The sequence below is a fragment of the Perognathus longimembris genome, chromosome 2 (assembly GCF_023159225.1).
Source record: "Perognathus longimembris pacificus isolate PPM17 chromosome 2, ASM2315922v1, whole genome shotgun sequence".
Classification (NCBI taxonomy): Eukaryota; Metazoa; Chordata; class Mammalia; order Rodentia; family Heteromyidae; genus Perognathus; species Perognathus longimembris.
Window position 1 is genome coordinate 62,648,453 of NC_063162.1, and position 22,331 is coordinate 62,670,783.

A 22,331-nucleotide genomic window follows, 5' to 3' on the forward strand; every position below is an offset into this window, starting at 1 on the left:
AGATCACAATAGCTCAATAGCTGTGTCCATATGAACACATAAGATGATGCTAAGTGAAATGCATTCCAAGTTATAGAAATAAGTGGTTTACCATTGTCAATGGTCAGTGGTTTACCATTTACCAATGGTCAGTGGTCAGTGGTTTACCATTTTCAATGTGCCTTCTGAAATTATGCCATTTTCTTCTGTCTTTTCCCCCCAAGATTTTACCCCTGATGTTACTATTACTGATTTCAGTACCCTAAGTATTGTATATATCTTTATGGGAACTAAGGAAGGGAAGAAGAACATCAAAATGGAGAGACAAAGGATAAGAGACGAACCAATGTAACAGCAATACTTACAAAACTATATGCTATAATCCAACTGTACAACTCATGGGGGAGGGAGATCAAGGAGGCAGAAAGGAGGAAGACAAATGAGGGAGGAGGAAGCAAGTTTGATAAATGTATTCACTACCTTACCTATGGAACTGTAAACCCTCTACTTTGACAATAAATTTTAAAAATTGGAAAAACTAAAGAATATAGATTTCATAGTTTGGGAATTTAGGCATATTTGAATATACGTTACCAAATAAACATCCCTAATATAAAAATCACAAATCTGAAAGGCCCTACAGGCTCCACATGACAGTCACAAGCTTCAAATTCTGGAATATTACAGACATAAGTTTTGGATTGGACAACAATCTGTATAATCATAGATACAAAATCTAAAAGATAAAGCACAGGAGTAAAACATACAGTTTAACATTATGCAAAAGTTTTGAAAGGCATAAATTCATAAATCCATAAATTCAGATTTAAAACACTATGAGGGGCTAGGTAGTAGCTCAGTTGGTACAGTATATATAACACCCTGTTCCAAGGCTCATCACCAAAAAAAAAAAAAAAAAGGACTACCATGAGATATCATTTCACAGTCATCAGATGATAACCTAAATATTTAACAATAGTGTTAGCAATGATGTGGTACAGCACTGGGGTAGAAGACTTTTTAGCACAATCAGCACAGAAAACAATTTCTATGATTTTTTAGAAAGGAGCCTAAAGAGGGGCTGGGAATATGGCCTAGTGTCAAGAGTGCTTGTCTCATTTACATGAAGACCTGGGTTCGATTCCTCAGCACCACATATACACAAAAAGGCCAGAAGTGTCGCAGTCACTCAAGTGGCAGAGTGCTAGCCTTGAGCAAAAAGAAGCCAGGGACAGTGCTCAGGCCCTGAATTCAAGTCCCAGGACTGGCAAAAAAAAAAAAAAAGAAAGAAGGAAAGAAGGAAAGAAGGAAAGAAAGAAAGAAGGAAAGAAGGAAAGAAAGAAAGAAAGAAAGAAAGAAAGAAAGAAAGAAAGAAAGAAAGAAAGAAAGAAAGAAAGAAAGAAAGGAGCCTAAAGAAATCCCTCCCCACAAGATTCCTGCCACAGGTACTCAATTACACTCATCTGGGAAGAGCAAAAGGACTGCACACTCAAATGGGAAGAGCAGTCTAAGTCACCCATCTAATCACATAACCACTTAAAGGCAAAAACCTAGAGGAGGAGGAAGAAATGAAGCAGATGAGAAGGTCATGAAATCTAAAGTGAGAGAATTCATCTCCAATCGCTGTATCTGAAGAAGGAGGCACTAAGGCATACAAAGCATGGAATGTGAATGGCTGCTAGAAGCCAACAATGCCACTGACTGACATCCAGCAAGGAAAAGCAAGCTCAGAGTACCCACTGGCTGACATTCAATAAGGAAAAGCAGGGGCTGGGAATATGGCCTAGTGGCAAGAGTGTTTGCCTCATATACATGAGGCCCTGGGTTCAATTCCCCAGCACCACATATACAGAAAACGGCCAGAAGTGGCCCAGAATGTCCAGATGTGTACAGCTCTTCCAACAGCCTGTGGCCACCAGAGATGCAGAGCAGATAACCCAACAAGGCTCCACAATTCTGACCTATAGAAACATCAGGTGATACTGTCTGTACTATCTAAAGCCTCTTAATTTATGGCAATTTATTATGCAACAATAGATAAACAGAGCTGGGCACAGTGGTACACATCTGTAGTCCCAGCTTCAGAAGGCTGAGGCAGGTTGAGCCTAATAGTTCAGGACCAACCTGGGAAGCATATTAAAACCTTGTCTCAAAATATATAAATAGGGGCTGGGAATGTGGCTTAGTGGTAGGGTGCTAGCTTGGCATGCATGAAGCCCTGAGTTTGATTCCTCAGTACCACAGCTCAGTGGTAGAGTGCTATCCTTGAGCAAAAGAAGCTCAAGGACAGTATCCAGGCCTGAGTTCAAGCCCCAGGACTGGCAAATAAATAAACAGCATGATACTTGTAGAATAGTTGAAAAAATGCATTTGCCTAAAACATCGCAGGCAGACAGCAGATTGTATACCTAGAGAATCCCTTGCATGTGTAAACAAGATACTCCAGCGAGCAATCATAAAACACAACTCCTATTAGAGAAAATCATCACCCAGTCAGTCATCAAAAGCACAAAGGACAGGTTGTAGATTATCTCTATTATGGAGCACTCATCAAAAGGAGGATGGGGCATTTCAAGCACACAGTCTTCACATGTGGTTAGTGCCTATGGTACAAACCATGCAAATACAAAATATTTCTAACATCGCATAAAGTCACAATGCACAGTGATTACATAAAGGGTCACGTGTAAACGGAAAGCTTTATAGCACCAGGAGGACTCCTAGATATCAGTGATTCTTGGGGAAAGGACTGTGTTATAAAACAAGATACATACAGATGACTGACAAGTCTCGTATTTTGTGGCATAAAAAAAACAAGTGAAAGCTATGAATGCTCAGTGGTAAGCATTCTGAAGAACGTGGAGGTAAGAAGGCAATATCGCAGACAGGGACCAAGGACATAAGGTTGCACTTAAGTGATAATTACAGAATGAGTAGTTATACTCTGCACATATTCCAAATATTCCACTGTCTACTCAACAGTTAAAAAGATGAAAACATCTCCCTAAGCAAACAAAAGGGAAAAAATCTTTTGCCAAGGTATGTTCACTAAAAAAATAATTCAAATAAGACATCAAAGTCCAACCCCTTTAACTCACACAACACGTACCTTTTGTGCCTATCTTTTGTCACTTAGCATGTTTGCAAGGTTCATCCATGTTGCCCCATCAGCCATTCCTTTTTACGCATAAATAATATTCCAGTGTATGGGTACATTTTCTGTAACCCTTCATCACAGCTTTCAGCTGTTTCTACTTTTGAGCTATGATGAATATTGCTCCTGTGAGCATTTATGGGCAAGTTTTTTTTGTTTTTTTTTTTAATTTTTTTTCAATTTTTTTTTGGCCAGTCCTGGGGCTTGGACTCAGGGCCTGAGCACTGTCCCTAGCTTCTTTTTGCTCAAGGCTAGCACTCTGCCACTTGAGCCACAGCGCCACTTCTGGCCATTTTCTGTATATGTGGCGCTGGGGAATTGAACCCAGGGCCTCATGTATATGAGGCAAGCACTCTTGCCACTAAGCCATATCCCCAGCCCTATGGGCAAGTTTTTATGGGTGTAGTTATGTTTGTATTTCTTTTGGGTACAAACCCAAGACAGAACTACTATGGAATGTGGAACCCCATGTGTGGACACTGAGAAATAGGCAGACTTGCTTTATATCACATTACATTGTCACCTACTACTAGTGTATATGAAGACCAAATCTCTCCACAACTTCACCAATACTTGCCATTACCTTTCTTTTTAGAGTAGCCTTCCTGGTGGGTGAGATGCAACATTTCAGTATGGGCATGATTTTAATTAACATTCTCCTGATGGCATTCTTCTGCGCATTTATTGGTCATTTATATTTCATGTCTGAAAAAGTATCTATTGAAATCCTCAGTCCAGTTTTGTATCATTAATGTGTAAGGGTTCTTTATATTCTCCAGGCAGTGGATCTTTATTAGACACACATTTTTCTCATACTGAACATGGAGAGTTTGAGAAATTTTTATACTTGGAGAAAAAAAAAAAAAACATGGATGAAACTTAGTAACCAAACTGTAAATGAAAAGAATCACAGAAAATAATCCATAAAGGGACTGAGTGTGTGACTGAAGTACTGGTTGTTTTATGTTTTGTTTTGTTTTTTGGTGCCAGTCTTGGGGCTTAAACTCAAGGCTTGGGTGCTAACCCTGAGCATTTCTATTTCTGCTCAAGGATAAAGCTCTACAACTTGAGCCCCAGCTCCACTTCCAACTTTTTGGTAGTTAACTGGAGATAGAGTATAATGGACTTTCCTACCCAGGCTGGCTCTGGCAGATCTCAGTCTTCTAAGAAGCTAAGATTACAGGCCCAGCTAGTTGTAGAGCTTTGGTCTATAAAGCAAAAGGCTCCTGGGCTGGGATATAGCTCAATGGTAAAGCGCTTGCCTAGAAAGCACAACATCTGGGTTCAATCCCCAGTATAAAAAAGACAAAAAAATACAGTTTAAAAATAAAAAACTAAACAAGAAAGTGCAAGGCCTTTAATTCAAACCCTAGCACCTCCCCTCCTCCCCCCCCCCCACCACAAGGAAAAAATCCATAGGGCCTGATGCCATTTATGAAACATTCAAAATTATGCAAAAGCAGAGCTTGGAGTATAGCCCAAGGTAGAGTACCTGGGAGCACCTGCTTAGCACTGGAGAGAACCTTGGGTTCAGACCCTAGCAGAAAACAAGAGGGGAGGGGAGGGGAGGGGAGGGGAGGGGGAAGGGAGGAGGAGGGGGAGGGGAGGAAGAGGGAAGGGAGGATCTTATTTTCCTATGTTTGCCATATTTTGTATGCATTTACAGTTGCACTAACACCTGAAGGTCTTGAAAATTTAGAAGACACTGAAGTAGCTAGATCCTGACACACACAAAGCAGCAAAGGTAACACACCAACCAAACTGCTCATTAACACTCCTGTCAAAGCACTGTTTTCAAGGGCAGTTGCTTTTTGTAGGGGAGAGGGTACTAAGGCTTAAACCCACCGGTAGGGGCTAGGAATGTAGCTTAGTGGTAGAGTGCTTGCCTAGCATGCAAGAAGCCCTTGGTTCAATTCCTCAGCACCACATAAACAGAAAAAAGCCAGAAGAGGCAGAGTGCTAACCCTGGGCAAAAAGAAGCCAGGGACTCAGGCCCTGAGTTCAAGCCCCGGGACTGACAAAAAAAAAAAATTTTTTTAAAGCAAAGGTATAGCTTTCTACCACCTAAGATACCTTAGGTATCCATCTAAGTTTTTTTGGTTCAGATTTTGGTGAGGGTGTTTTTGTTTTTGTTTTAGTCATAAGGGGTTTATTTGGGGCGAAAGGACAGGACACAATTCAGTTTATACAAATGTGGACGAGCTGCAGGATGGAGATAGGGTGGAGAAGAGACTCAATAATACATAGCATTATTGTGAATAACCTCCAGCTCTTCATTCTAACACTTGAATAGAGGAAGGATAACCATCCTTTCACACTAAAGCTGCAACAGAATGCAAAGAAGATTCAGTTTCAGCTCCTACAGGACAGGTGAAGCAAAAAGCTATGTTCAGCTGGTATTAGCAGCCCCCCCCCCCCACCCCCAGCTGCACAGAATGGATGCCGAAGGTGGTCCACGGTCTGCCGCTGGTGACTTGGTCTCTAGGTCCTTGGCTTCTCTTGACTCTCAATGATAAGCTTGTCAGTTGAATACAGCTGGCCAATATGGACCTGCCAACGGATTAGTCCAAGGTCTCTCTTGGCTTTATTCACTAGAACTTGAATTTCTACAGGATCCTTTACATTTTTATTTTCTCTGAAGGCATCTCTTATCCTCCTGACAGCATATGTTCTGTAATTGTAGGCATTGAAGTACTTGCTCTCAGCATCACAGGGTACAGATCTAACACTGTGCAAAGCTGGAGGCTGCCATGTTGGAAGGTGGGGAGGGAGAAAGAGAGCCAACTCCAAACTCAGCCTCCACAACAAAAACAAATGGGTACTCTTCCTGTAGATCCCAAGCTCAGGCCGACAGAAACCTCAACCTACTGCAAAAACCAGGTATGAAATACAGCGCAGCAGCATGGGCTTCCCAGCCTGGGGTCCTAAGGCCTAGAGGTTGCTCAACCGGGGACGGCTGGCAGTGCGCAGCGGCTCAGATTTTGGTTTTAAGGTAGGTACTAGCCTATACTTCTGCCCAAACTGGCCCTGAATTCTTTATCATCATGCCTCCACCTCTAGAGTAGCTGAGATTAAAGACGTGTGCCAGTATCCGGAGAGGGTCTTGCCCCAGCCAGGCCTCAAATTTTACAGTCCTCCTGCCTCTGCCCCTACAGAGCATATGCTGAAGTGCCAGACTTTGAAGTCAGGCCCCACTTTACCATGTGAACCTCAGATAAGCAGGCCCTGTGAGCAGATCCAGGACAAGCTTATTAGGGCCCAGCCGGTCAAGAACTCTAACCACTGGGAATACTTAACTCTAACCACCCCTAGAATGCCTCAAGCCCTGAGCCAATCAGATTTGTACTCGTGTTCGGGTCTTGCTTGCTTGAACACCTGATTGCTGTTACTTTGTTTTTTGCCTTTATAAGCCCTGTGTAATCGCAGCTCGAGGCTTCCTCCTAACCTCCGCTGTGTCGGTGGGTAGGACAAGGCCCAAGTTGCAGCTCGCTTGAATAAAGCCTTGCCTTGCTTTTGCATTTCGGAACGTCTGAGTCTTGGTGGCCTTCTTGGTGGTCGTTTCGCGACTTGGCACAACAATGCTTTGCAGAAGTAAAAGGATAAATGGCATGCTCTTACTTGCTTCTTTCCACCTTTTTGTCCGTCCATTCTCCTGACTCTACTTCATCTCACTGACCAGAATGAAATAGCACCTCCTTTGGAGAGTTTTGTCATTTAACTTACCAACCTGAGGAATACACACCTCCTCCGTTTCCACAGCTTTTATATCACATTACCTTTGGATTACATTCTTTATTCCTCTATCAAAAACATGTCCCTGGAGAACAACAGCAATGACCACATCAACCTGGCTCATAGAAGGCACTGCGTTTGTTGTTACTTACCAATGAATGCATCCAAAAATTCAGGCATTTAGTATGAGCTAAGAAATTAGATGTGGCCTAGTCTGGGTTTTTTTGAGGAGTTAAAAATTATACTCCTTGAAAAAAATTAACATTGATGTTCTTAGTATAGGAAAAACAAGGTTGGCAACAGTTAAGACAAAATACAAAATGTTTATGACATATGCACTAATAATTTTTCCAAATTCACAAAGGTCAGAACCACAAGGACATAAGGAGAACTTCCATAAATATCATTTATCAGATGACCATGGTCGTGGACATCTGCAATCCCAGAACTGGGGTGACTGAGGCAAGAGGATATTGAGTTTGAGGTCAGCCTGAACTACATAAAGTGATCTCAGAGAGGAGCTGGGAATGTGGCTTAGTGGTAGCATACTTGCCTAGCATGAATGAAGCCCTGGGTTTGATTTCTCAGTACCACATAAACAGAAAAAGCCAGAAGTGGCCCTATGACTCAAGTGGCAGAGTACTAACCTTGAGCAAAAAGCTCAGGGACAGTGCCCAGGCTCTAAGTTCAAGCCCCAGGACTGGCAGAAGGAGAGAGAGAGAGAGAAGAAGGGGGGAGAGAAGAAGAAGAAGAGGAAGAAGAAGAGGAAGAAGAAGAAGAAGAAGAAGAAGAAGAAGAAGAAGAAGAAGAAGAAGAAGAAGAAGAAGAAGAAGAAGAAGAAAAAGAAGGAGGAGGAGGAGGAGGAGGAGAAGGAGAAGGAGAAGAAGAAGAGAGAAGACATGTAACTGGAGTAAGAAACCGCTCTTGAAAAAAATTGTATCTGCCATTTGAAGAGTCACATTTATGTTATTTTCAGAAATGTGAACACAAATTTTACTTGCTTTTAAATATTTTAAACTACAAAGCACCAAAAGTGTAAACCTAGACATGTAATGCTTATAGAGGAAATAGAGGATTGGAACTGAACACCACAGAACCTCACAACTTCTAAGAATGCCCTGCACTACTGAATCCCAAACAGGGATTCTGGTGTGGAGGGATGTGTGTGTGGAGGGGGGGCGGGAATACCTCTTCTGTGTGTGTGCTTGGACCTTTTCTGTATGTGTATGCACTTGTGCCGTGTGTGTATGTGTGCTTGTACTGTGTATGTGTGTGTATATGCTTGTACCTCTTCTCTGTGTGCTTGTACCTTTTCTCTGTGTGTGTGTGTGTGTGTGTGTGTGTGTGTGTATGCTTGTGCCAGCTTAGATTTAGGGCCTTGCCCTCCCTTGGCTTTTTCACTTCACCAGCTAGCTACCATTAGAGCCACATCTCCAGCCCTGCTCTTTTGCTGGTTAATTCAAGATGGAATCTCTGAGACTGCTCTCCAGGCTGGCTTCAAACTTTGATTGTCCAGGTCTCATCATTCTGAGTAGATGCAATTAAGACATGAACCACTGGTGGTGGGCATGAACAGAGGACTCTTGACAAATCAACTCATTCCTATCAATGCCTGGAGCTAATTTCTTCCTCGTGATATTTAAATAGAACAAAAATATTAGAGTGGCCAGATTTAATTCTATCAATCAAGTTGGCTTCACTCTCATGATACTTCTGCCTCTGCCTTCTCGGTAGATGGGATTACAGGAGTACACTAACATGCACAATATAAACCTGGTTTTAGATAAATGATTAATAATTTTAAGTATGTCCTTTGTAATACTTCACATTTATCTGTAATTTCTATTTATATGGCAATTTCTTCACTTTGGTTTACAAACAGAACCAAAGGAAAGGCAGTGACTTGCCTAAGCTTGAATGCAAGGTCAAAGAAATGTTTTCTTTGAAAAGAAAAATCATATTACACTTCGGGTTCCATTCAGAGTAACCTCCAATTCTTAGATTTCTGCTCATCTCTGGGACTTCTGCATAAAAGTGCCTTTTCCCTTTAAACCCCAGCCTTCAAGTCCTAGTAAGTCCTTTTTTTTTTTTTTTTTTTTCCTGGTCCAGGGGCTTTATCTCAAGGCCCTGGCACTGTCCCTGAACTTTCTTGATCAAGGTTAGCACTCTACCACTTCTCCCTTTTGGGTGGTTAATTGGAGATAAGGGTCTCATGGACTTCCCTGCCCAAGCTGGCTTTGAACTGTGGTCTTCAGATCTTGTCCTCCTAAGTAGCTAGGATTATAGGTATGAGTCACTTGCACCTAGCTCATTGTTCATAACTTAAAAAAAATCTTGTTTATTTGTTTTGTTTTTGTTGCCAGCACTGGAGTGTGGACTCAGGGCCTGAGCACAGTCTCCTGGCTTCTTTTTGCTCAAGGCTAGCACTCTACCTCTTCAGCCACAGCGCCACTTCCGGCTTTTTTCTATATATGTGGTGCTGAGGAATGGAACCCAGGGCTTCATGTGTAGGAGGCGAGCACTTTACCATTAGGCCATATTCCCAGCCCCCTAAAAAAAATCTTGATAACTGCTTTTGGTTGTGCACCCCACATACTGTATGTGCGTGTATTAATATACACACTATATAAAACAAGTTATTTTCTCTTGAACCTCTTCTCTCAAAACGTAAATTTCTGTTGCCCTCCAGGGTTTCAAAATCTAATGAAAGACCTATTACATGACTCAAGTATTAACACATTATGAATTAGTTCACTTTTCATGTTTTTAGAGGAAATGTGAAATTTCCATCTTGTTAGCCCTAAGTCTTCCATTTCTATTCTATGCTTGAACAAATAAACCAGCAAAAAGGCTCTCACTTGTACAAACACACTTCCCTGAGACTGACTGCATGAAGGGATTGAAAGGGAAATGTCTTTTTCAGAAATGTCGGGACCTTTACCAGTATCTAAGGGTATACTAGTAACATCTAACTGCACAAATACAATCCAACCGAATCAAGAGGGAAATATTTTAAAATATACTAATTCATCTTCAGATCCCATCAAATTAAAAGATACACACACACTAAATGTCAACTCCATGACGAAACTCTCAACCTGATCCTCAAAGTTATCAGGGTTGGAGGAAAGCAATGCAACTGAAAAACGTTTTATTGTCATTCTTTTTCACAAAATAGGCTTTCAAATACAAGTGGATGTTGTTATTTTCCTAAAAGCAATTTTACGTCATTAAAGATATATAAACCAGGTGCTAGTGGTTCACAGCTGTAATCCTAAAGAGGGTCGTGATTCAAAGCCAGCATAGGCAGGGAAGTCCGTGAGACTCGATTCTCAAATTAACCACCAAAAACTGTGAGCTGGAGTTGTAGCTCAATGGTAGAGCACTAGCCTTGAGCGGAAAAAGCTAAGGGGCAGCGTCCAGGCCCTGAGTTCAAGTCCTAGTTCCAGCACAACAGAAAGAAAATTAACATAAGCTCTTTTGAGTAGCCCTAATGTTGCTTTTTTATTATTCAAAACTTCACCGGGAAGAACAGAACACACGTTCGTTTCAGATAAAGTGATTTAAAAGACAGGGCGGAGGGGGGGCGGGGAAGCAAGGAAAAGGCAAAAATAACCTGAATCTGCCTCCTCTGTACTTCCCATCTCAAACGTGGACGGTCCTTCCCCGGGCTCGCGTCCAGACTTCCATTTCCCAGACGTGGACACTGAGGCCTCGTGGCTGTAAGCAGCAAGGCTGGCTCGGGCGGCGGCGGCGAGGCCCAGGCGGCGGGGCCCAGGCGGCGGGGCCGGGGGGGGGGGCGGGAGGCCCCGTGCTCCGCTGGCTCGCGGCCGTCGCCCGGCCCCGGACGCCCCGGGCAGGGCCTGGGCCTCTGCGACCGCCCCGCGGCCCACCTGTCGCAGACGGCGCGCCAGCGGCCACACCCCCTTTCCCCGCCGCAGATCGCTCCGCGGCGTCCGGCCGGAAGCGACTGGGCACAGCGTGGAGACGCGGGTCTGGAGACGCCTCAGGTGGGCACGGAGCTCGCGGAGTGGACCTCACTGCCCGCCTCGAGCATTCTCGCGACGCGGACGCAGCAGGGCCGCACCTCGGCCAGTGCGGCGCCTGTTTACACCTCCGCGGGGGAGGGGGGGGTGCGCGCGACTGGGCAGTCACGTGACCCGTGAGTCACGTGTCCGCTCCATCGGCGTTGCCGGGGCGACGACGGTGCGTGGGGGCGGAGTGCCGCAAGGCAGCAGCTGTGCTCCCTCATGTGCCCGCGCCCAGCACGCGCCCGAGAGCCGGGGTTTGTCCTTCAGTGACTCTAAACCTACGCCTCTGCTGGGAGCGTTGCTCCGCACTTAGGATGCGCTGGGAGGAAAGCCCACGGGTGTTCCTGTACCCGAAGCTAGCAGACGCCAAGAGACGAGGAACCGCTGCCGTGGTCCGCCGCCTTGGTGCTGGCCACTAATGAACGTGGAGATCGATACGCCTAGCCTTTGCAGCTAGGGTGTAAGAAAGGCTTATAAAACTCTCAACTTTTGTGGCTGGGAATATGGCCTTATGGCCTAGTGGTAGAGTGCTTCCCTCGTATATGTGAACTTCTGGGTTTGATTCCTCAGCACCACGTCTATAGAAAAAACCAGAAGTGGCGCTGTAGCTCAAGTGGCAGAGTGCTAGCCTTGAGCAAAAAGAAGCCAGGGACAGTGCTCAGGCCCGGAGTTAAGTCCCCAGGGCTGGCAAAAAAAGTTTTTTGTTTTGTTTTTTTTTTAAATAAAGCTCCCGACTTTTAATTTTCACGACGACGATTAGTCTTTTTGTAAAAGCATGTACAAAAATGTTTGATTCTGCATTTCTGGGAATTGAACGTAGAACCTCACATAGATGGAGTCACAGTTCCCTTGAATCAGCTTTCCCCCCCCCAAAAAAAACTTTTCTGGTTATGACTCTCAATGGGTTTTTTTTTTTCAGGGCCTCGCCCTATTTATACAAGCACTCTGTTACTGAGTGATGTCCTCAGCCCTGTTAGTGACTATTTCTACCACCTCCACTTTCCCTAAATCAAGCTTGTTACAAGTTTTACTTATTTTCAATTCTCCCATAATGATGATCACAAAATCTAGCAGATTCCTATTTTTTGCAAACTCATGAGTGAATTGTAAGGAAATCCACAATAGTTCATAATTGTTCTATTGTATAGAAGTTATCTCTTGTTAGCTGATCAAGTTCCAACAATTCCAACCACTTTGCATACTAGGTTGTCAAGGTACAGAGGAAATTGTCAGGAACAAAATATTTTTTATTTAATTTATTTATTAATTGAACACAATTTTTTTGGATAGGGTGTTGTGCAAAAAGGGTACAGTTGCATAGTAGGGGAGTGTGTACATTTCTTGTGATATCTTACGCCCTGTTTTTCTTTCCCTTCTCTAGGTCAGGTAGACATATATACAATACACAAGGTATCAAGAACATATACAGTAGTCATGTGGCTGCGCCCAAGAAAATTCGCCTAGGGCTTTAAATGCAATGTGTATGAACGTACATACATAGATTTTGAGCTATTGTGTTCCACTGAGAGGTCAATTTTTGACCTTTATGTGTTGAGTAATTGTTTGGTTTTAGTTACATACTGTTGGGTCGCTGCCCCAATCCTGTGGGAAATACTATTTGACAAGCAGCTTTTGGTTTCACAGACTTGGTCTCTACTTTCTCTCCGTCTCCCTTTCTTAGCATTCATCTATCAGGGAGATCATGCCCCTTTGTTTTCTGTGTTCTAGGCTTGTCTCGCTCAACATTATTCAGAATATTTTTAACCCACCTAGAATGCAACAAGACAATGCAAAAGTAAGACTGGGCATGGACAGTGACAACTGTAATCCTAGCTAGTCAAGAGGCTGAGATCTGGGATCATGGTTCAAAGCCAGCCTGGACAAATAAGAGAAACAACCAACAAAGGACTGGAAGTGGAGGGGTGGCTCAAGAGGGCCATGAGCAAAAGGTCCTGAGTTCAAGCCCCAGAACTTTTTTAAAAAGGGGAAATGTAATGATTATTTTCTCCACACAGGTCTTTTTCTGTAGAAAACAACTTATGAAGGTCAATTGCCATAAACTGGGGGACTGCCTCTGGCATCAGGTGAGCCTTAAAGGCAGGACCAATACCTTCCACTGGTATACTGTCTGCCTACACCTTCCTGGTGAGCAAATGATTTGGTTGAGTGGTTTGTGGATATGGAATCTGCCACCCTACTGCCAGTAGAAGTGTCAGTATATAGCTCTGGAGACATCTGTCAATCTTGCAGAAGCACTGAGGAAACATCTCTTTGAAAGCAAATCTAGCATGAGTCCTGGCTGAGCCATTGCTACCTAGGCAATTCTTTTGACCTTTCTGAGCCTCTCATCATCTGTCTATAGGAAAGATGAGCCAGCATCATGGCGCACACTTATAATCCTGGCACTGCAAATTTGAGGCTAGCCTGGGCTAAATAAACAAAGAAGTTATGACATAAAATGAAGTAATTCCTGCACTGCCCTTGAAAGCTTAGAATACACAGTGTTCAATAAATGTTAAGCTCATTGCCTTGGGCAGAGGATATTAGTATAGAAACTCAGTGTCCTGAGCTTAAGGGAGCTGACAACTTGAATGTGTCCACGTCCTGGGATCTGGATCCTGGCCACCTGCCCTGCAATTATGAAAGATATTGTTAGAGAGATATTGTTCAGAAGCAAAGCACACATAGAAAATGTAAAGTGGCCTGCAAAGGAATTCCTTAACAGACTCTATATGCTCAATTCACAAGGAATACTGGCCTGTGGTCAGGTTAATAGCAAATTCTTTCTGCTTGTGTTAATGAGGATTCTTAATGCACCATTCATACTTAAAAATGTATGTGTATACATACATACACATATACACATGTGTACATATATATACATATATACGTGCATATCCCTCATACTTTTAGGGAAGTTGTCTACTTCCTAGAGTTTGTGGAATATAGGGGCAGATGCTCAAGAAAGAAAACTTGAGCCAAGAGATCAATGTTTTCCTAAGAACTGGTTGCACCCAACTCTTCACCAAATGGTTAAACATATAATCCATGAGCTAGATTTATAGGTTGTTTCACTATAAACAAGAAGTGTGTTATAGCTGGGTGTGCTAGCTATTATAGCTGGTACTTAGCTACAATCCTAACAGTAGGTTAAGGCAAGAGGCTTATGAGGGGTACATAGTGAGACTGTATTTTAAAAAGTTAACCAACAGAAAAATGGAAGTGGAACTTAAAGTGGTAGAACACTAGCCTTGAGCAAAAGAGATCAGGGACAGCACCCAGGCCCTGAGTTCAAGCCCCATGACCAGCAAAAAAAAATGTGATGGTATGTAAAAACATACTGTAAATTCATATAACTCTATAAGGGCATTTCATCTAACACTGTGAATATACTATTGTACTTACTAAAACTGATGAATGCAATAATGAAGAACTTTCAAAGTAAGAAAGAAATGTATAATAGCCAACAAAGGTGTTGCAAACTATCACAGAGAGAGCCTCAAATTCAAGGTTCCTGCTTCCAAGTCTGTATTAGTCACTTTCCACTGCTGTAACATAATGCTTGAAATAATTAAAGAGAAAAAAGGTTTACTCGGGCTCGTGCTTTTGGAGGGTCCATTTCAAGATCAGGAGTCCAGGGGACTGTGGGTCTCTGATAGGCAGCTCCTCTTGGTGAAAGTCACACCACACACATCACAGGATAGAGAAAAACAAGAGGAGGAACAAGGGGTCTGAGTCCTCCAATCCTCTTCCAGTACACACTTCCAGGGTGACTCCATCGCTCAAAGGCTCTACCAGCTCCCAGTAACATCACCAATTCATTGGGACACAGACCTTTGGGAGAAGCTTGGGCAAGTCACAAAAAAGTCAAGATTTCTCTTATTTTTTATAGTACCAGTTCTGGGCCTTGAACTTTGGGCCTGAGTGCTGTCCCTGAGCTTTTTCATTTAAGGCTAGTGCACTACCACTAGAGCCACAGCTCCACTTTTGGCTTTTTGGTGGCAAGTTAGAGATAAGTTTCCTTCCCATGCTGGCTTTGAACCTCAGTCCTCAGATCTCATCCTATTGAGTAGCTAGGATCACAGCAAAGACCCTCCAGTGCCTGACCTCTTTTTCTTTTTCTCAATAACCTTGAGGACTCGGCCTCATTATTTATCTTTTTTTTTTTTTTTTTTTTTCGGCCAGTCCTGGGCCTTGGACTCAGGGCCTGAGCAACTGTCCCTGGCTTCCTTTTGCTCAAGGCTAGCACTCTGCCACTTGAGCCACAGCGCCACTTCTGGCCATTTTCTCTATATGTGGTGCTGGGGAATCGAACCCAGGGCCTCATGTATACGAGGCAAGCTCTCTTGCCACTAGGCCATATCCCCAGCCCATTATTTATCCTTTAATTTCATTTCTAGTGGAGTTTGGTGTACCAGGCAACTCCAATCAGATTAACAGCTTAGATGTAGACATGAAAGAACAAAATGAAGGAGTGGCTCTACAGATTTTGGCCTGTAAAAGTGTCACTGGGTATGGACCACCAGATCCAAGGATGGAAGGGCATTGGGTCTCATGGAAGAAAAGATTAAATGATGGACACAGAGGAAGCAGATTTATGAAAGTGAAAGCAACACACTTGAGAGAGAGAATGGCCAGACTTGAGAATGGTGGGCTATTGCCCAAGATTTTGAGCTTTCTGCAAACTAGGTAATTGTCATTTCTTGGGAAGGGGAGGAGTTTCTTTGAAATTAGGTTATGTGTGTTAACTTCTCCCATGTGTCAGGTGGGGGTGGGGAGATTGACCTCAGTCAGATCAAGACTGTCATGTTGCTACCATGGTAATAATGTGTTAATTAGCCTGCAGATCAGCCATTAGCTGTCCTGGCCATCATCATGCAGCTGTATGTTACAGGTCTTTGTTAATATTAGTGGACTTTTCAACATCCCAAACATTGTTCTCAAGCATCAAGTTTCCTAACTTCCGACCTAAACCCATGTCACTATCAAGCAAATAGAATTACATACTGAAATGGACAAGAACAATTAATTTATGTACAGTTTTGGGGTGAGAAATGGGAGACAGGATATGAATTTAATTTGGGACACATTAATTTAGGCATGTCACTTGGGCATCTAAATGGAGATGTACAGTTGGCGGCTGGCTAGTAAAACTGGAATTTGGAGAAATGTAAAGATATAAATTTTGTCAATTGTTTTTAGAGTCACAGGATTGAATGGGATTGTATAGAGAGGTAACTTGTGTACCTTTCACCTTAACCCAAGATATAAAATACATTTCACATACTGACCTAGTATATGTATGAAACTAAAAGTTTCTTGAGGCAAATGTATTCTTCCTATATGGGATTAACTATACCTTGTACATACTTCTTTAAGTTTTTTGATCTGACCCAATTTTTTTTTAACTCAATGAGTGTTGTGGCCTACGGTCACACTAATAGCCACTGACAAGTCACCCACCTAGGACAATAATCACATAATTTTGGAGAGATCCAGAGACAAGTTGTCTGGCATTGTATAGAGGAGATAAGCAGGGACCAAGGGAGCTTTGGAGACTCCAGAGGTAAGAGAGAACCAGAAGAGAAAAGTGAAGAAAATGTTTCAGAAGAACTAAAAATGTCTAAATGTGTCCTTTGCAATGGAAAAGTTAAATGAGAACTGACCTTTGGATCTGACAGGCTGTTGTCAATTAGGCCTTGAGAGCAAAGCCATTCAGATAACACTGGGAGGTCAAAGGCCTGGCAGGAGAGATGTTAGATGGTGACTGGGAATTGCTACATTTCTTCTTTGCTCTAAAAGGGAACAGGGAAATGAACCATCAGAACTGTGTAGGGTTATGGTTTTCTCCTTCCATAGTAACAAGGAAATGCGGATGCAGAAGAGACCAGCAGGAAATCTGTGGTTAGAATGCAGGAGTCACCTTTGGATAAGGAGAGTAAGAAAAGAGTAGATGGTTTTAAGTAGCATTTCTAGAAGACCACTGGTTTGGACTGAACATCCAATAGTAGGCCCAACAGAGCAAAACAAAATACAATTGTCATGCTGTAGCCCCACCACCTGCAACAAGCCAAAGCTACGTGGTTCATGTGGCCTTGCAAAAAGTGAGGGAAGGAGGAAGGAGGGGAAGAAATGGAGGGACTCAGAACAGACCACTGCCTGCCCCTTAAGGAAGTCTTCACTGTTCTAACCCAAAGGGAAAGTTATGTTGAAATGACCACTCTGCTTTTTGACCATTTCTGCTTTCCTCAGGCCTTTTCTATTTATAAAGCCAACTTACTCACATCAGCACATCAGAACACTCATTCTGTATTGTAGAATGAAGTGACCAATTCTAGAATGAAAAATAAAAGCCCAAAGCCAGGCACCAAGGCATGTGTCTCAGCAGCAAAGGCTGGAAAATTACATGAGGCCATGAGTTCAAATACAGCCTGGGCACTATAAGCAAGATCCTGCATTTAAAAAAAAATTAAAACCTAGGTGACCTTTCTCATTCTATGTCCAAAACCCCAATAAAGACAAACTAACAAAAAAATTAAAATAGCTAGGCACTGGTGGCTCATGCCTGTGATCCTAATTACTCAGAAGGCTGAGATCCGAGAATCACTGAAGCCAGCCCAAGCAGGAAAGCTGGTGAGACTTTATCTCCAATTAACCATCAAAATGTTGCAAGTGGAACTATGGCCCATATGAGTGAAAAAGCTAAGGGACAACACCTAAGCTTTGAGTTCAAGTTCCAGTACCAGCACAAAAATATAGATGAGAGACAGAGAGATGTACTATTCACCCCATAGAGCTCTCTCCTTTCCCCTTCCCCCAGCAAATTGATTCCTTTACCAGACAGTCTCTTGTCCTCTCATCTTTATCATTAACATCATCATTGTTTTAAGTCTAGATGCTACATGAGCAAAAATACTGTTTTGGGCATTGTCAGCTTTGCTGATCTTGCTCAAAATGATCTCCAATTCCATTCATTATCATGCAAATGGCATATTTTTTTTCCTTAAGGCCAGATAGTCCAAGCCCACAGGTATATGTTTGAAATATTACTATATATAATTTGTAATGTTTACATATAATCTGTAATGTTTACATATAGTATTAAATACAGTATACCATAATATGTAATATATGGTATTACATATGTAGTATTGTTTTATATATATATTATATATACATATTCTACATTTTGTGCTACAATAAACATGTTGTGCAGGTATCTCTCATGCACTCCTTTCTGTTGTATACACACGAGAGGTATAACAGAATTGTAAGGTATTTCTAGTTATAGATTTTTTTATCAAACTCCATCCTGATTTCTGTAGTGGTTTCAGCAATTTGCATTTTGGCCAATAAAATTTTAATAGCCCTTCTTCTCAGAATTCTGGCCGCTGTCTGTTTTGTTTCCCTTGTCTGACCTGTATCATCTTGATTGAATTTCCTTTATGGCTAGACATTTCTGTCAAATGTTTCTTCAGATATTAGCCATTTGTTCTTCTTTTATCTGTTCATTTACAGGTTGACCGGTTGGTTTATTTAATTTTGGGTAATTTTAATTTTTTGAGCTTCTTGTTTGTATATCAATCCTTTATCAATGAATAACTTGCAAATATTTTCTCCAGTTATGAGAGTTGTCTCTTCACTCTGTTAATTGTTTCCTTTCCTGTACAGAGCAGTTTAATCTGATGCACTCATATTTGTCAATTTTTCCTCTTACCTTCTACACAATTGAAGTCCTATTGTGGAAATAGTTTACCATGCCTCCTTGTTTTCCCATAGGAGTTTCAAAGGTTCAAGCTTTGCATCTAGATGTGTCACCAACTTTGAGTTGATTTTAGTACAGGTTGAGAGGCAGGATTCTGCTTTCCATCTTATACTTGTGGGTGTCATTTTCCAGCACCATTGTGAAAAATGCTGTCTTTTAATTCAAATTGTATCTTTTGTTAAAAATTAACTGTAGGGCTGGGAATATGGCCTAGTGGCAAGAGTGCTTGCCTCCTACACGATTCCCCAGCACCACATATATGGAAAACAGCCAGAAGGGGCGCTGTGGCTCAGGTGGCAGAGTGCTGGCCTTGAGCGGGAAGAAGCCAGGGACAGTGCTCAGGCCCTGAGTCCAAGGCCCAGGACTGGCCAAAAAAAAAAAAAAAATTTAACTGTAGTCATATGGTTTTATTTCTAGTCTTATAACTCCACTCACCTATACCTGCTTTGTAGCAGTGCTGGTTTTGTCACTATGGCTTTGGTATTAAAATTTGGAATCTGGTATTAAAATACCTTCAGCATTACTCTTTTGCCCAGGCTTGCTTTGGTAATTTGGGTTCTTCGGTGCTTCCATATGACTTTTAGGGTTGATTTGTCCATTTCTATGAAGAATACATTAGGAAGTGATGGAGGTCGCATTGAATCCATACATTGCTCTTACTAAGGTAGCCACTTTCACAATATTAATTCTGCTGATCCATGAACAAGAGAAAGTTTCCATTTCTAGTATCATCAATTTTTTTCTTCACTGTTTTACTCAAGAGCTCTTTCATTCCCATAGTTAAGTTTATTCCTGGGTATTTTTGAGGCTGTTATATGACTATGTTTTTTTTTCTTTTTGTGGGGAGGGGTCTGAGATCAGGACTCAAACTCAGTATCTGATGCTTTTGCTCATTGGCTGGTGCTTTACCACCTGAGCCATGCCTCCAATGCCTATGACTATGCTTTTGATTTCTTTCTCAGTCTGATGATTTTTCTCATAAGGAAAAGCTACTGACTTTTTGTCTCTGGCATTACTGCTCTAGCTAGGAATTAAAGCACTGCTGGGTTCTGGTGGATCACGCCTGTAATCCTAGCTACTCAGGAGGCTGAGATACAAGGATCGCAGTTGGAAGCAAGCCAGGGTAGGAAACCCCAGGAGACCCTTATCTCTAATTAATCACAGAAAAAGCTGGAAGTGGTGCTATAGCTCAAGTAGCACACTAGCCTTGAGTGAAAGGAGCTCAGGGATAGCACCCAGAGTTCAAGCCCCAGAACAGGCAAAAAATAAAAATAAAAAAAGAAAGAAGAAGAAAAAAAATCAAGCACTATATTGAATAAGAGTAAAGAGAATGTACACTGTTTTCTTTTTTCTTAACTTTAGAAGACATGACATCAACTATTACCCATTTAGTACGAGGCTGAGTTTAGGTTTGAGACATGTTAGTTCTGTTCCTATTCAAGACTTTTATCATGAAAGTATGCTGAATTTATCAGTATTTTTCAAAATCAATGTTAATGGTCATATAATTTTTGTCCTTGATTCTATTTATGTGCCATATTACACCTATTGATTTGCATATGATGAACTATCCTTGGTTCCCTAAGTGAAATCAACTTAGTAATGGAGCATCATGTTGATTTTTCAGTATTGGAACTTGAACTCGAGTCTCATTCTTCCTATGGAGGCATGCTACCACCTTGGTCAAATCCTTGTACTTCTTTTGCTTTAGTTATTCTAGGAGCAGGTTTTATAGCTTTTTCCTGTGGGGTTTTTAGCCTCCTGCGCTCCCCTGACCTGCGGGAGAGATGGGGAAGGCATGCCCCAACTGGATGAGCCAAGAAAGGAAAGGGCCCACAGACCGCCCGCACCCAGCGCTCCCTCACCGGAGGACAATCAGACGTGTCTGGGGGACAAGTCAGTGCAAGATCTCGGTTTATTGAGGAAGTTTGTGCAACTAATATAAGGCACAGGAGCCAATCAGATCAAGGATTGATCGGCTGTAAGGGGAGGGGGTGTATATGCACTTATCTAGGGACTGTGAGGGGAGGCAAGAGCTGTCAGGGCGGAAGAGCCAGGGACCAATCCTAGAGGTGGCCTGATTTTTTGTCAAGGCCCACAGAACCGCCTCCTGGCTCACCATCAGGTGCCATCTTTGCCACACGTGGCCCCAGGACTGAGAAACAGGCGGGGCCAGCTGGTTGACTTCCTCTTTCTGATGTAACACGTCTGGGCGTGTCCCACATTTCCCAAGGCTAGTCTAGACTACAGTCCACTAATGAGGCTTTGTGGAACAGTTAGGACCATCTGTGTAAAACACCATAGGGCTTATTGCTTGAGATCTCCATTTTGCCTCATCTAATCTTAATTACAATTCTCCTGTTCTCTACCTCTCAACTAACTAGGATTGTAGGCTTGCCTCAGCCAGAGTGGCCCCCATGGCCTTTTTAAATTGGTTGTTAAATTCTGTTTGAAAGTATTTGGAGAAAATTTGCATCTGTGTTTATCAAGAAAATTGGTCTTAATTTTTTTTCTTCTGTACCTACACACTTTTATATCAGGATAATAATGAGTCTGTGGGTGTGACAAATTCCTTTCCTTCTTGTTTTACTGAATAGTTTTAGGGATGTTGGCATTAGCAATTCTTTAAAGGTCTAGTAGAATTTAGTAGTGAATCCCTGGTTTTTGTCGTTGTTAAGAGGCTCTTTATTACTGCCTCAGTTTCATTATTCAATATAGATCTGGTTAGTTTGTATAGTCCTAGGTAAATTTAAGCAGGGAATATGTATCTAGAAATTATTGATTTCCTCTAGACTTTTCAGTTTATTAGAATATATATGGTCTCAAATCATTCCCTAATGATCCTCTGAATTTCGTTGGCATTTGTTATGATGTCCCTTTTCTCTAATTTTGTTGTGTCTTCTGTCTTTTGGTTACTTTAGGTGCTTTTCAAATCTTCTCAAAAGTCACTGGTTCATCAAGAAAATGGGCTCACTCTGGAAAACGGTATGGAGATTCCTCAGAAGGCTAAATATAGAGCTCCCCTATGACCCAGCAGCCCCACTTTTGGGCATCTGCCCAAAAGACCACAAACAAGAACACACTAAAGCCACCAGCACAATGCCCAGATGCCCCTCAGTAGATGAATGGATCAAGAAAATGTGGTACATATACACAATGGAATTTTATGCCTCTATCAGAAAGAATGACATTGCCCCATTCATAAGGAAATGGAAGGACTTGGAAAAAATTATACTAAGTGAAGTGAGCCAGACCCAAAGAAACATGGTCTCTATGGTTTCCCTCATAGGGAATAATTAGGACATGTTTAGGTTAGTCATAGCAGAAGATCACAATAGCCCAATAACTATGCCCTTATAAACTCATAAGATAATGCTAAGTGAAATGAACTCCATGTTATGGAAACAAGTGTTATATCACTGTTGTAATTACTTTCAACATGCCACGTGAAACCATAGCTTCTATTGTTGATGATCCTCTTGTATCCCCTTCCTGTGGTTGTACCTGCACTATCACTGTATCTTATCTGAGTATATTGGAAACTGTATATACTGGTATTAGACTAGGGAAGTGAAAGGGAATATCAAAATCGAGAGACAAAGGATAAAAAGACAAATGACTACAAAAGCAATACTTGCAAAACCATTTGGTGTAATCCAACTGAACAACT

General features: G+C 42.1%; 1 protein-coding gene across 2 annotated transcripts in view; it reads right to left on the bottom strand.

Annotated features, from left to right (window-relative positions):
• The window catches only part of Marchf8 (membrane associated ring-CH-type finger 8), a 91,901-nt gene extending 81,032 nt beyond the window's left edge, over positions 1 to 10,869 (bottom strand). The window contains exon 1 of one of the 2 annotated variants that reach the window (XM_048339277.1): positions 10,482 to 10,869. The gene's annotated coding sequence lies outside the window, so the exon portion shown is untranslated. The remainder of the gene's footprint in view (positions 1 to 10,481) is intronic. The other variant, XM_048339274.1, reaches the window with a different exon arrangement.
• Between the last annotated feature and the right edge of the window lie 11,462 nt (positions 10,870 to 22,331).